Source organism: Mustela nigripes, chromosome 8, assembly GCF_022355385.1.
Source record: "Mustela nigripes isolate SB6536 chromosome 8, MUSNIG.SB6536, whole genome shotgun sequence".
Lineage (NCBI taxonomy): Eukaryota > Metazoa > Chordata > Mammalia > Carnivora > Mustelidae > Mustela > Mustela nigripes.
Window position 1 is genome coordinate 7,377,813 of NC_081564.1, and position 12,696 is coordinate 7,390,508.

At 45.7% G+C, this 12,696-nt stretch overlaps 1 protein-coding gene across 9 annotated transcripts in view; it reads left to right on the forward strand.

The window, feature by feature from the left end:
* KDM2B (lysine demethylase 2B) overlaps positions 1 to 12,696 on the forward strand; it is a 122,897-nt gene that overhangs the window by 58,719 nt on the left and 51,482 nt on the right. The window lies entirely within an intron of this gene.

Consider the following 12,696-nt stretch of genomic DNA (forward strand, 5'->3'; position numbering starts at 1 on the left):
ACGCGGCGTACAAAATCATTAATCCAGAGGTGTTTTACTTTATTTAGAAGGTGTGCCCTTCTGGATGCTGGGAAGTGAAAAATATCATAATGGGACGGGGAGGGGGGGTGCAGATCGCCAGGTAAAAGAACTCTGTGGTGACCATTCCCAGAAAGCCAGTCTTTACTAGCTTTGGGCTCTTTTCATTGACTCTTTTTTTTTTTTTTTTAAAGATTTTATTTATTTGACAGAGAGAGATCACAAGTAGGCAGAGAGGCAGGCAGAGAGAGGAGGAAGCAGGCTCCCTGCTGAGCAGAGAGCCCGATGCGGGACTCGATCCCAGGACTCTGGGATCATGACCTGAGCCGAAGGCAGCGGCTTAACCCACTGAGCCACCCAGGCGCCCCTTTCATTGACTCTTGACTTTTTTGGAGGTTGATCTCTCTTGAGAGTTCTAGGAAAATGTGCTTATACACACAAAATTTTGCATGCTGGCCCAAGGGGTCTTAGACTTCTGAGCCTGATCTTGGACCACAGGTTCAGAATGCCTGATCTCATGGCTTGGAGTTTTGTATGTGAAGTTTCCTTTTTTTTTTTTTTTTTTTTTTTTAAAGATTTTTTTTTTTTATTTGACAGAGATTTCAAGTAGGCAGAGAGGCAGGCAGAGAGAGAGAGGAGGAAGCAGGCTCCCCGCTGAGCAGAGAGCCTGATGTGGGGCTCGATCCCAGGACCCTGGGAACATGACCTGAGCTGAAGGCAGAGGCTTTAACCCACTGAGCCACCCAGGTGCCCCTGTATGTTAAATCTCCTAAAGGAAACCTTAGAATTCTGTCCTGAGGCTCCTTTTTTCTTCGGAGGTCCTTTAAAGTAAAAACAGGGAGTTTTCATCAATAACAAAACCATTAATAGTATGGGGACCCAACCCAGAATGTTATAAGTGGATTAAAAACACATTCATCTTATAAGGAAGTGTTCTGTGCTGTGGAAAGCTCTTTTTTCCTTTAAAAGCTTCTTTGTGTCTCTGATCTGTTCGTGTGTAGTGTTCCTGGTTCCTGGTTGGTCTGATTTCTTTCTTTTTTTCTTTTTTGATCAGGTTTCTTTCTGGGGATAGAACTTGGCCCCTCCAGTCTCCCCTAGACCCACCTGATGGGCCCTGAGGCGGGATTCAGCCTAGGCCCGTTGATGGTGTGGAGGAGGGGCGGGGGCGGGAAGCCCAGCTCCTCCCTCTTGTCTCCACCGTGGGGTTCAGTGGCAGGTTGTGAGAAGGCATTTCAGTGGCTATGTGCTCTCACAGGTGTTTTCCATCTATAAACTCATTTAAACCTCCGGACAACACTTGGTAGTACTTTTATGATCCTCATTTTGCAGATGAGAAAATTGAGGTACGGATAGGTTAAGTGATTTGCGCAATATGTGCTGCTCAATGGGGGAGGCCCTGTGCTCACCCCCTACACCGTACTGCCTTGTTGGGCTGCGATAGAGACATGTTCTCTCTTCTCAGAGACCATCCTACATTTAGGGAGAAAGTAGGAAGGGGATTGCTTTGGCTTTCTTCATAGAGCAAGCAACAGATCTGGCCTTGGAACAGAGGATGTATATTGGCAGCCCCGGCCAAATCCAGCCTCTAGGCTTTATGTTTAGCCTGTACAGTATTAAACATATTTTTGTAATTACTTGCCAACATTAAAATATCAAAAGAGGAAAAAAGAAATCCTAGCTATCCTGGCCCATGTTCCCGACAGGCTACAAGCAGCAGGAAGTGAGTAGTAGCTGACCTCATACACCCCAGTCCTCACCACTCCCTACTGCCTCCCTGAGTGTGTATATATTATTAGACTCACACATCTCTTTTTAGTCTAATCTAGTTCACTTATTGAACTTAGCTATCTTGCTTTCTTCTTTTTCTAAGACCCCAGAAGAGATGATTTATTGTACATGTGTTATATTCAGCCACACAAGAAAACAGAATTAGTCTGGAAAGTCACAGGTCCAGGGCAAAGGGCCCAAAGGGGCTATGTTTTGGTATGAGCAAGGTGGGTCTTTCAGCGGTGGTCATTGTGATCAGATGGCAGTTGGGTGTTCTAGGTTCATTGACTCAAGTTCTAGAAAGTAGACATGCTGTCCAATAGTTTGTACCGCGTCAATGGCCTCTGGCTTTCCTTATTTCTGCTCCTGTGGCTTCTGTGGGTGCCCAAGGCAGAGCTTTACTAGGACCTCTCTTTCTCATCTTTTTCCCTTCAGCCTGCACATTCCCTTCTTTCTCCACTTGGCTGTCATGGCGCGGAGGTTTCCAGAAGATGGCGCTAAGGCCAAGAGAGCCCCAGTTTACCTAGCTTCTAAGAGATGTCTATTCTTGAGCCGTGTCTGGGGAGGTCTTTTGTAGGTAGCTTAAAGACCTTGTAAATTGGGTAGACAGGTCTCCTTAGAGCCCCAGGAGAACTGGAGGGTCTGCTCATGTCTCTAAATGCTGTGTGGCCAGGGGTCTGTGTAGAGGAGGTGGGCCAAATGTCTCTTCTGGAACAAGAGGGTTCTTGGCTGTGCAGCCTGGCCGTGAGCCCCTCACAGTCGAGACCCAAAAGAGAGGTTGAACCCAAGACTGACCTTCAGAGTGAGAGCGTTGTCATAGAGAATGAGCGGCTTTGTCCTGGCTGCCCTCTGTGCCTTGGCTCTCTCTCCTTAGATATTGGGGTTTTGTTTACACTGTCTGAAAAATAAAACACAGCTCAGGAATGTGGGTCCAGAACAGAAATCTTAGCCAGCGCCTAGTGCTATCACTACCATTGAGTGATTCCTGTTTCTGGTGGGTGGTGGTTCCCCCTTGGTGACTGACCAGTTGTAATCTTTGGTCTGCTTTGTTTATGTATTTGACAGAGAGAAACATAGCGAAAGGGGGAGCACAAGCAGGGGGAGTGGGAGAGGAAGAAGCAGTCTCCCTGATGAGCCACGAGCCTGATGCAGGGCTTGATCCCAGGACCTGGGATCATGACCTGAGCTGAAGGCAGACACTTATAACTGACTGAGCCATCCAGGTACCCCTGTAATGTACTTTTTAAAAATTGTGGTAAAATGCACATGGCTCCATTTTGCTTTAAAAAAAATTTTTTTTTTGCTTACTCGATCACCACTTTAGAATCTTTTTTTAAAAAAGATTTTATTTATTTATTTTTTCAAGAGAATATTAAATAGTTTATTGATTACACATGATAATGGATGATACACAAGCTTTAATCCCATCTATAATTTTATCTGATACCATAATTCAATTTAGATATATTGCATAGGATGTGCCAACAATCATATTAGATTTTATTTATTCATTTTTAACAGAGAGGGAGAGTACAAGGAGGGAGAGCAACAGGCAGAATAAAATGTTGAGGGAGAACCAGGCTCTCGGCTGAGCCAGGAGCCAGATGTGGGTCTCAATCCCAGGACCCCGGGATCATGACCCGAGCCGAAGGCAGACGCTTAACTGACTGAGCCACCCAGGTGCCCCTGTAATATACTTTTTAAAAATTGTGGTATAATGCACATGACTCCCATTTTGCTTTAAAAAATTTTTCTTTTTTTTTTTTGCTCACTAGATCACGACTTTAGAATCTTTTTTTATTTTTAAAGATTTTATTTATTCATTTTTAACAGAGAGGGAGACTATAAGCAGGCAGAATGGGAGGGAGAACCAGGCTCTTGGCTGAGCCAGGAGCCAGATGTGGGACTCGATCTTAGGGCCCTGGGACCATGACCTGAGCCGAAGGCAGACGCTTAACCGACTGAGCCACCCAGGGGCCCCTGCTTTTTGTCTTTATAGGTTTACCCACTCTGCATATTTTTTCTCGGTAAAAGCTTTAAGTGTTACATGATCAATGTAAGAAAAATTAAACATTTGAGGCTAAAGGTTAGAAAATGTCCCCTGCCTCAGTCCCCGCCCCCAGAGGTAACCCTGATGTTCATCTGCTGATCATAGTTCTGGAGATTTCCCCTTACCCCACCTATACATAATTTTTAAAAAATTAGATGATTCTGTTTTACAACTTGCTTCTGCCCCTTAAACTTTCTTTTTTGTGTCTTCCTGTAAGTCTGGCTCACTCTTTTCATGGACAGAACTTTTGAAAGTTGAGTTTGTCCTTCTTATGACCCTGTGGTTTTGAAAGTTGAGTTTGTCCTTCTCATGACCCTGTGGTTTCTCCAGGTCCGAGAGAGCTCATTTGTGCCTTGAAAACTTGTCTGCATGTAGATTCAAACCAAAAGGAACACCCCCACTTAATTTATTTTGTGGAAAGAAGGGCCTCTGGTAAAAATCCAACTAAGAAAGTCATTTCCAAGGCGCCTAGGTGGCTGAGTTGGTTAAGCGTTCGACTCTTCATTTCGGCTCAGCCCGTGATCTCAGCATCATGAGGCTGAGCCCCACGTCTGGCTCCATGCTCGGCGCGGAGTCTGCTTGGAAGTCTCTCTCTCCCTCTCCCTCTGCCCCTCTCCCTCCTCAGTCTCGTATCCTCTCTAAATAAAGAAATAAAATCTTAAAAAAAAAAAAAAAAAAAAAAGGAAGGAAGAAAGGCATTTCCTTTCCCTGTCTTTGTGAAACCCTTGGGTTTTGGCACTGAGATACCTTCAGTGACTTCCTTCTTTCAAGATACTTCTTTAGCTGCAGGTGCAGGATGTTGGCCTGAGTTGGGAAGAGTAAGAAATCAGGAGACGAGACCCTTGAGTCCAATTTTGGTTTCTGTTCTTTGCTGCTTGCGGTGTGGTCGAGTCACTCTGCCTTTCTGTTTACCTGCAGGTGAAATGTGGGTATTGGACTAGCTGTGCTTTATCTTTCTGGGGACCAGTTCTATAGGCCCTTGGCCATCCTGAAGTTCTTAACCCTGAGAAACCTGAGCGTCTTTCCCATAAAATGGGAGTAATAACAGGGATCTGTGTCACTGGGACCGTGAAGTAAAGAACACCGAGCACTCCTAGTAAACCCTTGGAGAAAAATTAGATATTCTTAGGTAAACAGTCAAAAGAGACTAGCTGGTTTTGCCCGTCTCCCCAGCGTTCCCAAGCTCTGCCCCCACCTCTCAGCTCCCCTCCATCTGACTTCCAGGCTAATGATCACCACTGGTGTAAGTTTCCTAGGGCTGCCATAGCAAGGAGACGCAGACTGGCTTAAAACAACAGAAAGTCACTTTCTCACCATGCTGGAGGCCGGAAGTCTGAAATCAAGGTTGTGCTTGCTCTGAAGGCTGTAGGGATGGAAGGATCCTTCCTTGTCTTCTCTAGCTTCTCGCCGTTGCCAGCAATCTTGGGCATTCCTTGGCTTGTAGCTACATCACTTCAATCTCTCCTCCTTGTTTACATGGTTGTCTTCCCTATGGGTCATCTTCTCTTACCAGGACAGCGGTCATTGGATTAGGGCCCGCCCTAATCCACCATGACCGGGTCCTAACATGGTTATGTCTGCAAAGATTCCATTTCCCAGTAAGGTCACATTCTGAGGTTTTGCCCATGAATTTTGAGGGGCGCACTGTTCAACCCACTGCATCATCATCTTTTTTCTCTTCTATCCTGGATTGGGAACAGTGAGGTGGGAGTTGCCCTGGGAGTAGCCATTCCTTCTAGAAGAATCTGTCTACTGGAACTCAGGGAGAGCGCTGTGGCTCCTGATGGGAGGAAAGGAAGGCATGTGGCTACTGGGGGGCAGTCCTCATATGGACTGTAGATGACTTGAAAATGCCTGGCAAGGTTGTGAAGGGTTTGGGTCTAAGTGGGTCGTGACCACTGAGGTTGGCAGTAGGAGGATCTTTGTCAGAGAACCCTCCAAGGTGATTCTGCAGTGGTCCTTGTTAATTAAAATAATGCCAGGCTCTCTTTCCCACAGTGCCATGCCCCCCTGGTTGTGAGAGTGTCAGCTGGGGATGAAAATACCAGCTTGCAGCAGACAGCCACCTTTCTTACTGCACAGAATTGTGGGACTCTGGAATTAGGGGGCTGGAAGAGGCCTCGAGGGGCCGTTATTTTCAGGTGTCATATATATATGTGTGTGTATATATATATATATATATATATACACACACACACAATATACAACAATACAACTGTATGTATACAAATGTATGTATATATATACATATACTATACAACAATATACATATATAATATACATATATATGTATATATCTACATATATATGTATCACCACATATATATATACATATATACTATATATATATATATTTAAAGAAAGAAATCAGTTGTATTGTTGTTTCATCAAAACCCAAATATAAAAGGAAAGAAAATAATCCTAAATGAAGAGTACATTATCCAAATAGGTACTGTCTTTTAAGACCAAAATTTCTGGAGTCAGGCTGACTCCCAGATGCCGTGCATCAGGCAGTCGAATGCTCTTGGGGAAAGTGAAAAAATGGAGAAAGAACATGTGCCTCATCAAATTCAGCGAGGCAAGAGGCATAAAGCCTTACTTAGCACAGGGCCTTTAAGTGCTTGGAACCTTGAGATGATGATGATGATGATGATGGTTTCAGACAGTGAAAAATGAAAACAGGTCCGTTTAGGGTCAAGTGTGAGAGTCTGACCCATGACCATGGAAGGTGTGTGTACAACTTTACTCTCAGGGGGCCATCAGCCCGATCCTGGAACACACCTGCTTGTTTAAGCACCGCCCGCCCCGCCGTCTCGCTGTTTTACAGAATAGTGAGGTGTAGGGCCCAGACCTCCAGCACTATTAGCTGTTTAGTTTACTTCTCCCCCACCCCCACCAGCCTGCTTCAGAGGAACCAAGAAGCAGGAAGCCTGGCTTGCTCCCACCCAAAAGATGACCCAGAGCTCAGACAACGGCATAGTCAGGTTCAGGCTGTCCTGCTGGGGCTGCGTGTCAGACTGAGCCCTGGGTCGTTTGGGCAGTGAGGGGCCAGAGGGTTGATACAAGGATGAATGAGACAGGCCTCTCACCTAGCGAGCTCCGGGCGTGATGGTGGAACAGCCATGGGTGCTCCCAGTTCTCTGCCTCTCCCACCTCAGGGAACGAAGGAGAACAGCAAAGGGCCAGATACCCGAGTTCTAGACGTCTGGGCAAAGCCTAGACCCCAAAAATGGGTAGGTCAAGCCGTGTCCCTTGGGACTATTTTTTGGCTTAAAATGAAATGGTGGGCACCTGAATCGCCTCCTTACCCCTTCTCGTTAGGTAGCTAAAGGAGCGCTTAGACTGCCCTTCCGACTAAATACACTTTTAAAATTTCTATTTTAAATTTCCCTGTGCTTAGAGCTTCGGAAGTGGTTGAGTTCTGTGAACGGAGGACAGGGGCAAGGTATCCCAGCAGAAGATAGGACAGAGGCCACAAGAGAGCGGCCAACACTTGTGGATCGTTTACTGTGGACCAGGTGCCTCCAGAGCACTGCGATTCTCGCCATGAGCCGGTGCAGTGGAGACTGTCATCTTCCCATTTCATAGATGAGGAAACTGAGACTTCAAGAGGTCTAGCTACAAATTATGTAGCTAACAGGCTTCTGACCACACTGTGCTCTGGCTAGTGTAGGGTGTTGGCCACCGTGACAAATGCCTGTGGACATGGTGGCTTGAAACAGCGGAAACTTACTCTCTTCCAGTCTGCTCTGCCCCCTGGGGAAAAAGCTCTGGTGGGGCGGGGGGGGGGGGGGGGGGGGGGTGGGGGAGCTCTTCCAGCTTCTAGTGATTTCTGGTGTTTCTTGGCCTGTGGCCACGTCACTGCGGTCTCTGCCTCGGTCCTCTCAGGACCTTGTTCCTTGTGTGTCTGTTCAGATTTCCCTCTTCTTTCTCTTACTCAGACACCAGTCACGGAACGCCGAGCGGCACAGTCCGTTAAGTGTCCGACGTGGTTTTGGCTCAGGTCATTATTTCAGGGTTGTGAGATTGACTCCTGCCTTGGGCTCTGGGCTGAGTGTGGAATCTGCTTGGGATGCTCTCCCTCTCCCTCTACGCCCCTGCTCCCACCGTGCAAGCACATGTGTGCTCTTTCTGTCTAATATATAAATAAGTTTTCTTTTTTAAAAAATAAAGGATCTTATTGTTTTATTATAATATAGCATGATTTTATGAAGATTCTGATAATCAGGATTCCTTAATCTACACAATTACATTGATTTAATTAAATTCTAATTAAATTGGAATTCTTGGTATTCCAATTGATTTACTGATAGCTACAAGTCTTCTTTAATGATTTAGATTTAATGATTAATAATATTTAATGATATAATAAAATAAAAATTATTTTATTTTATTTTAATTTATTTATTTGACAGAGATCACAAGTAAGCAGAGAGACAGGCAGAGAGAGAGAGAAGGGGAGGCAGGGTCCCCACCGAGCAGAGAGCTCGATGTGGGGCTCGATCCCAGGACCCTGAGATCATGACCTGAGCTGAAGGCAGACACTTAACCAACCGAGCCACTCAGGCATCCCAATAAAGAAATTTCTTTTTTTTTTTAAAGATTTTATCTATTTGACAGAGAGAGAAAGATGACCAGTAGGCAGAGAGTCAGGCGGGGGCGGGGAGAGGGGGAAGCAGGCTCCCCGCTGAACAGAGAGCCCGATGCGGGACTCCATCCCAGGAGCCCGGGATCATGACCTGAGCCAAAGGCAGCGGCTTAATCCACTGAGCCACCCAGGTGCCCCCCAATAAAGAAATCTTAAAAAAACAAAAACAAAACCCCCCAAAATACTAGTTACTGTATTTGGGGCACAACCCTAAAATCCCAGATAATTTCATCTGGATATTCTTAACGAATTACATCTGCAAAGAACCTTTTTGCAAATAAGGCCACATTCACAAGTATCAGGGTTTAAGATCTGAACATACCTACTCGAGAGATACAGGTCAGCCCAGTACAGGTGGGTTTTTACAGGCGGTACAAGCTGCCTGTGGCAAGGGCAGGGTGCCTCCGTCTGCTGAGCCCAGAGCCGTGGTCTGAGCTGCTCCATGCCTCGGTACCGTCCCTTGACTGTTGGTTTGGTTGATGGTTGGGGATTCTTAATGCCTGTCTCTGTTTTATTATCGTCAGTTATTGTTAACACCCCTCCTTGTGGAGCCGTGGGGCCTGAATCCGTTGTTAGCCAGTTAAACCTGCCGAGAGAGTTGGCCTAACAGGGAGCAGAGAGGCCCAGCACATCTGTTGTCTGTGGTGATCTTGGGGTCAGGTCCCAGCAGAAGGGGCCTGGTGGCCCCAATCTTTCCCTTTTATTTATTTATTTTTTTGGAAAGATTTTATTTATTTGACAGAGAGAGAGATCACAAGTAGGCAGAGAGGCAGGCGGGGGGCTGGGGAGCAGGCTCCCCGCTGAGCAGAGAGCCTGATGCGGGGCTCGATCCCAGGACCCCAAGACCACAACCCGAGCCGAAGGCAGAGGCTCAACCCACTGAGCCACCCAGGCATCCCTCTTTCCCTTTTAGAAAACCTGGCCTAGGCTCTTCTACTCAGAAGGTTTATGGGTGTAACCCAGAGAGCCCTGGGCTGGTCCCGGCACCCAGGCTTCCTAGTCTCTGTTTCCAAGAGCCCCAGGGAGTGTATAAATAGAGGCAGGACGTGATTCTCTTCAGCACAATTTATTTCGCAGAGAGTCCATCCCCAATTAGAAAAATCTCTTCCTGTAACCTGTCACAAACAAACGAAAATAACTTCTCTGAGGGACGGAATCCCGAGCGCCTCCTGGTGGCCCCCGAGGGCTGTGGAGGGGGACCATTTCCTGCGGGGAGTGTGTGAGCGAGATACCCACTCCAGGGCCCTTGGGGAAGTCTGTTAATTTTCATTTTTATTTACTTATTTTTACAATGACTTTTTAATGACTTTTTTTCAAAGTAGGCTTCACATCCAGCTTGGATCGAAGCTTGAACTCATGACCCTGAGATCATGACCTGAACTGAGACCAAGAGTTGGGACTTTTAACTGACGGAGCCACCCAGGCGCCACCCAGCCACCCACCCTTCTATTAATTTTTAATTATTATTTATCATTACTAATATATTTATTATTGATAATACTTACAGCTTCAGTAATAGCTTTTTGTAACCAGACATTCCTGAGGCCTCACTTTGCTTGTGAGGTATGGACTCCAGCTCTGATATCGAAATGACAGGAAGTCTTTTTTTTTTTTTTTAAAGATTTTATTTATTTATTTGACAGAGAGAAATCACAAGTAGATGGAGAGGCAGAGAGAGAGAGAGAGGGAAGCAGGCTCCCTGCTGAGCAGAGAGCCCAATGCGGGACTCGATCCCAGGACCCTGAGATCATGACCTGAGCTGAAGGCAGCGGCTTAACCCACTGAACCACCCAGGCACCCCGAAATGACAGGAAGTCTTGAGGCAGTTCAGAAACTCCGGGAGAACCAAGGCGAGTGGATATGATGTTCAGACTTTCACAGAGTGGTGTTGGCATGCTGGTGGCCTGTGGCCCGAACTGGCCCACAGATACTGTTTGGCTTATAGTTGTTTTTTTATTTTCGTTTTTGAGGTTTTTTTCATTTTTATTTTTGTTTTTGTTTTAAGTTTTCTGTCAGTTGCCAGCATTTAAGAGATTTCAGATAACACTCTGGATCTTTGATTTCTTCTGAAAAAATCAGAGAGCAGGTGGGGGCTTTCATTCCCACAAGAGGTTAATCATTTGGAACTGAGTAGCATTTGCCCTCCCTGAATGGGGCCTGTGACCTCCGGTGTGCCTGAGACCACACCACTCTCTAGGGCTCTAGTCTGTGGATACCTTGCTTTTTTAAAAAAAATATTTTATTTACTTATTTGACAAACCGAGATCACAAGTAGGCAGAGAGGCAGGCAGAGAGAGAGAGGGGGAAGCAGGGTCCCCGCCGAGCGGAGACCCCAATGTGGGACTCTGTCCCAGGACCCTGAGATCATGACCTGAGCCAAAGGCAGAGGCTTAACCCACTGAGCCACCCAGGCTCCCCGATTCCTTCCATTTTATCTGCTTGGTTCCTGGAAGCATTTGAGTTTGTCGACCCAGCCTAGAGTTTGAGATTGGGGTAAGGGGACAGGAAGTCCCATGGAAGTGATGGGCTCCCCTGCTCCCACCATATGGTGAGATAGATCTGTCTAGATCTATATAAGGTATCTAGATCTAGGGGGAGGGGGTATTGGGAGAGGGTGGCTGAGTTATGGACATTGGGGAGGGTATGTGCTATGGTGAGTGCTGTGAAACCTGGTGATTCACAGACCAGTACCCCTGGGGCTAATTATACATTATATGTTAATAAAAAATAAAAAAAATTTAAAAAGATATCTAGATATAGATATCTGTGAATTGAAAGGTTTTGCCTAAACATAGAGCTTGTGGCTGGGATATATATATATATATATATATATATATATATATATATATATATATCAAAATTTTATGCTGTTTTGGAGGTAGGGAAACATTATTAGAATAAACAACAGAAAATCCTGGTGTATTGTAGAAATTCATATGAATTTCATATGGACTGTTAGGAACCATGAAATGTCAACAGAATTTTGTGCTTGTGCAGGCCCTCACTGGGCACATGTGTGTCTTCCCTCTGTGATGGGGGCAAAGTTTCAATAATGTTTTGTAGAGTTAGTGGTTGAATGAGTTCTCTGTTTTGTAAGGAATAGGCGAGGATGACTCGCTTCTGTATTTGTTCATCAGATGGTGAATGTGAGCTCAGATTGTCTCCTGGTTTTTCAGTAATGGGGTATAGGTCAGCCCCAGAGTTTGCTGGAATGGTTTCCTGAGGCTTTATTATCCGACGTTACTACCTGGGCTTGTAGTTAGATGGACCTGGTCAGTGTCAGGTTTGGTCACCTTCCAGCTGTGTGACCTTGGGCACGTCACTTAACCCCTCTGAACTTTAGTTTCTGCTTCTGGGGAGAAAGGAGGAGATTCAGCCGTATCCCACAGAGAGGATTAGTCCAGAGCAAGCATGAATGCTCCTAAGAAGGGTAGTAAAATCACATCTCACTTCACAGAGTAAAGTCAAGGGTCGATATTACTGTTCTAAGCTGTGGCTTCCTCAAGGTCATATAGTCTGCAAGGTACAGAACTTGAAGCCATGTCTTCTGACTCTGGGACCAGTGTTGTCATAGGCATAAAAGTAATAGCTTAAGTTGTGAGATATTATTTCTCCCATGTGTACTTTCTAGAACCTCTGAGTCCAGTCCTTAGGGATTACTTTGCCCCACTGTCTCCTCCCTTTTTAAAAAAAAAAATTGTGGTAGGTGTGGGGTGCCTGGCTGGCTCAGTTGGTAGAGCATGTGACTCTTGATCTTGGGGTCATGAGTTCCAGCCCCACGTTGGGTGTAGAGACTATGTAAACAAAAATAAAACCCTTTAAAAATTTTAAAATTATGGTAAATCATACATCACATAAAATTTATCATTTTAACCATTTTTTAAGTTCCCATTCAAAGACATGAAGTACGTTTACAGTGTTTTGCAGCATTTTTTTTTAAAGATTTTATTTATTTGACAGACAGAGATCACAAGTAGGGCAGAGAGAGAGGAGGAAGCAGGCTCCTTGCGGAGCAGAGAGCCCGGTGCAGGGCTCGATCCCAGGACCCTGGGATCATGACCTGAGCCGTAGGCAGAGGCTTTAACCCACTGAGCCACCCAGGCGCCCCTGTTTTGCAGCATTAAACAACTCCCTGCTTTTCCCTCCCAGAGCCCTGGCAGCCCCCACTCTGTTTTATGCTTGTATGAACCTGACAGCTTTAGGGAGCTCATGT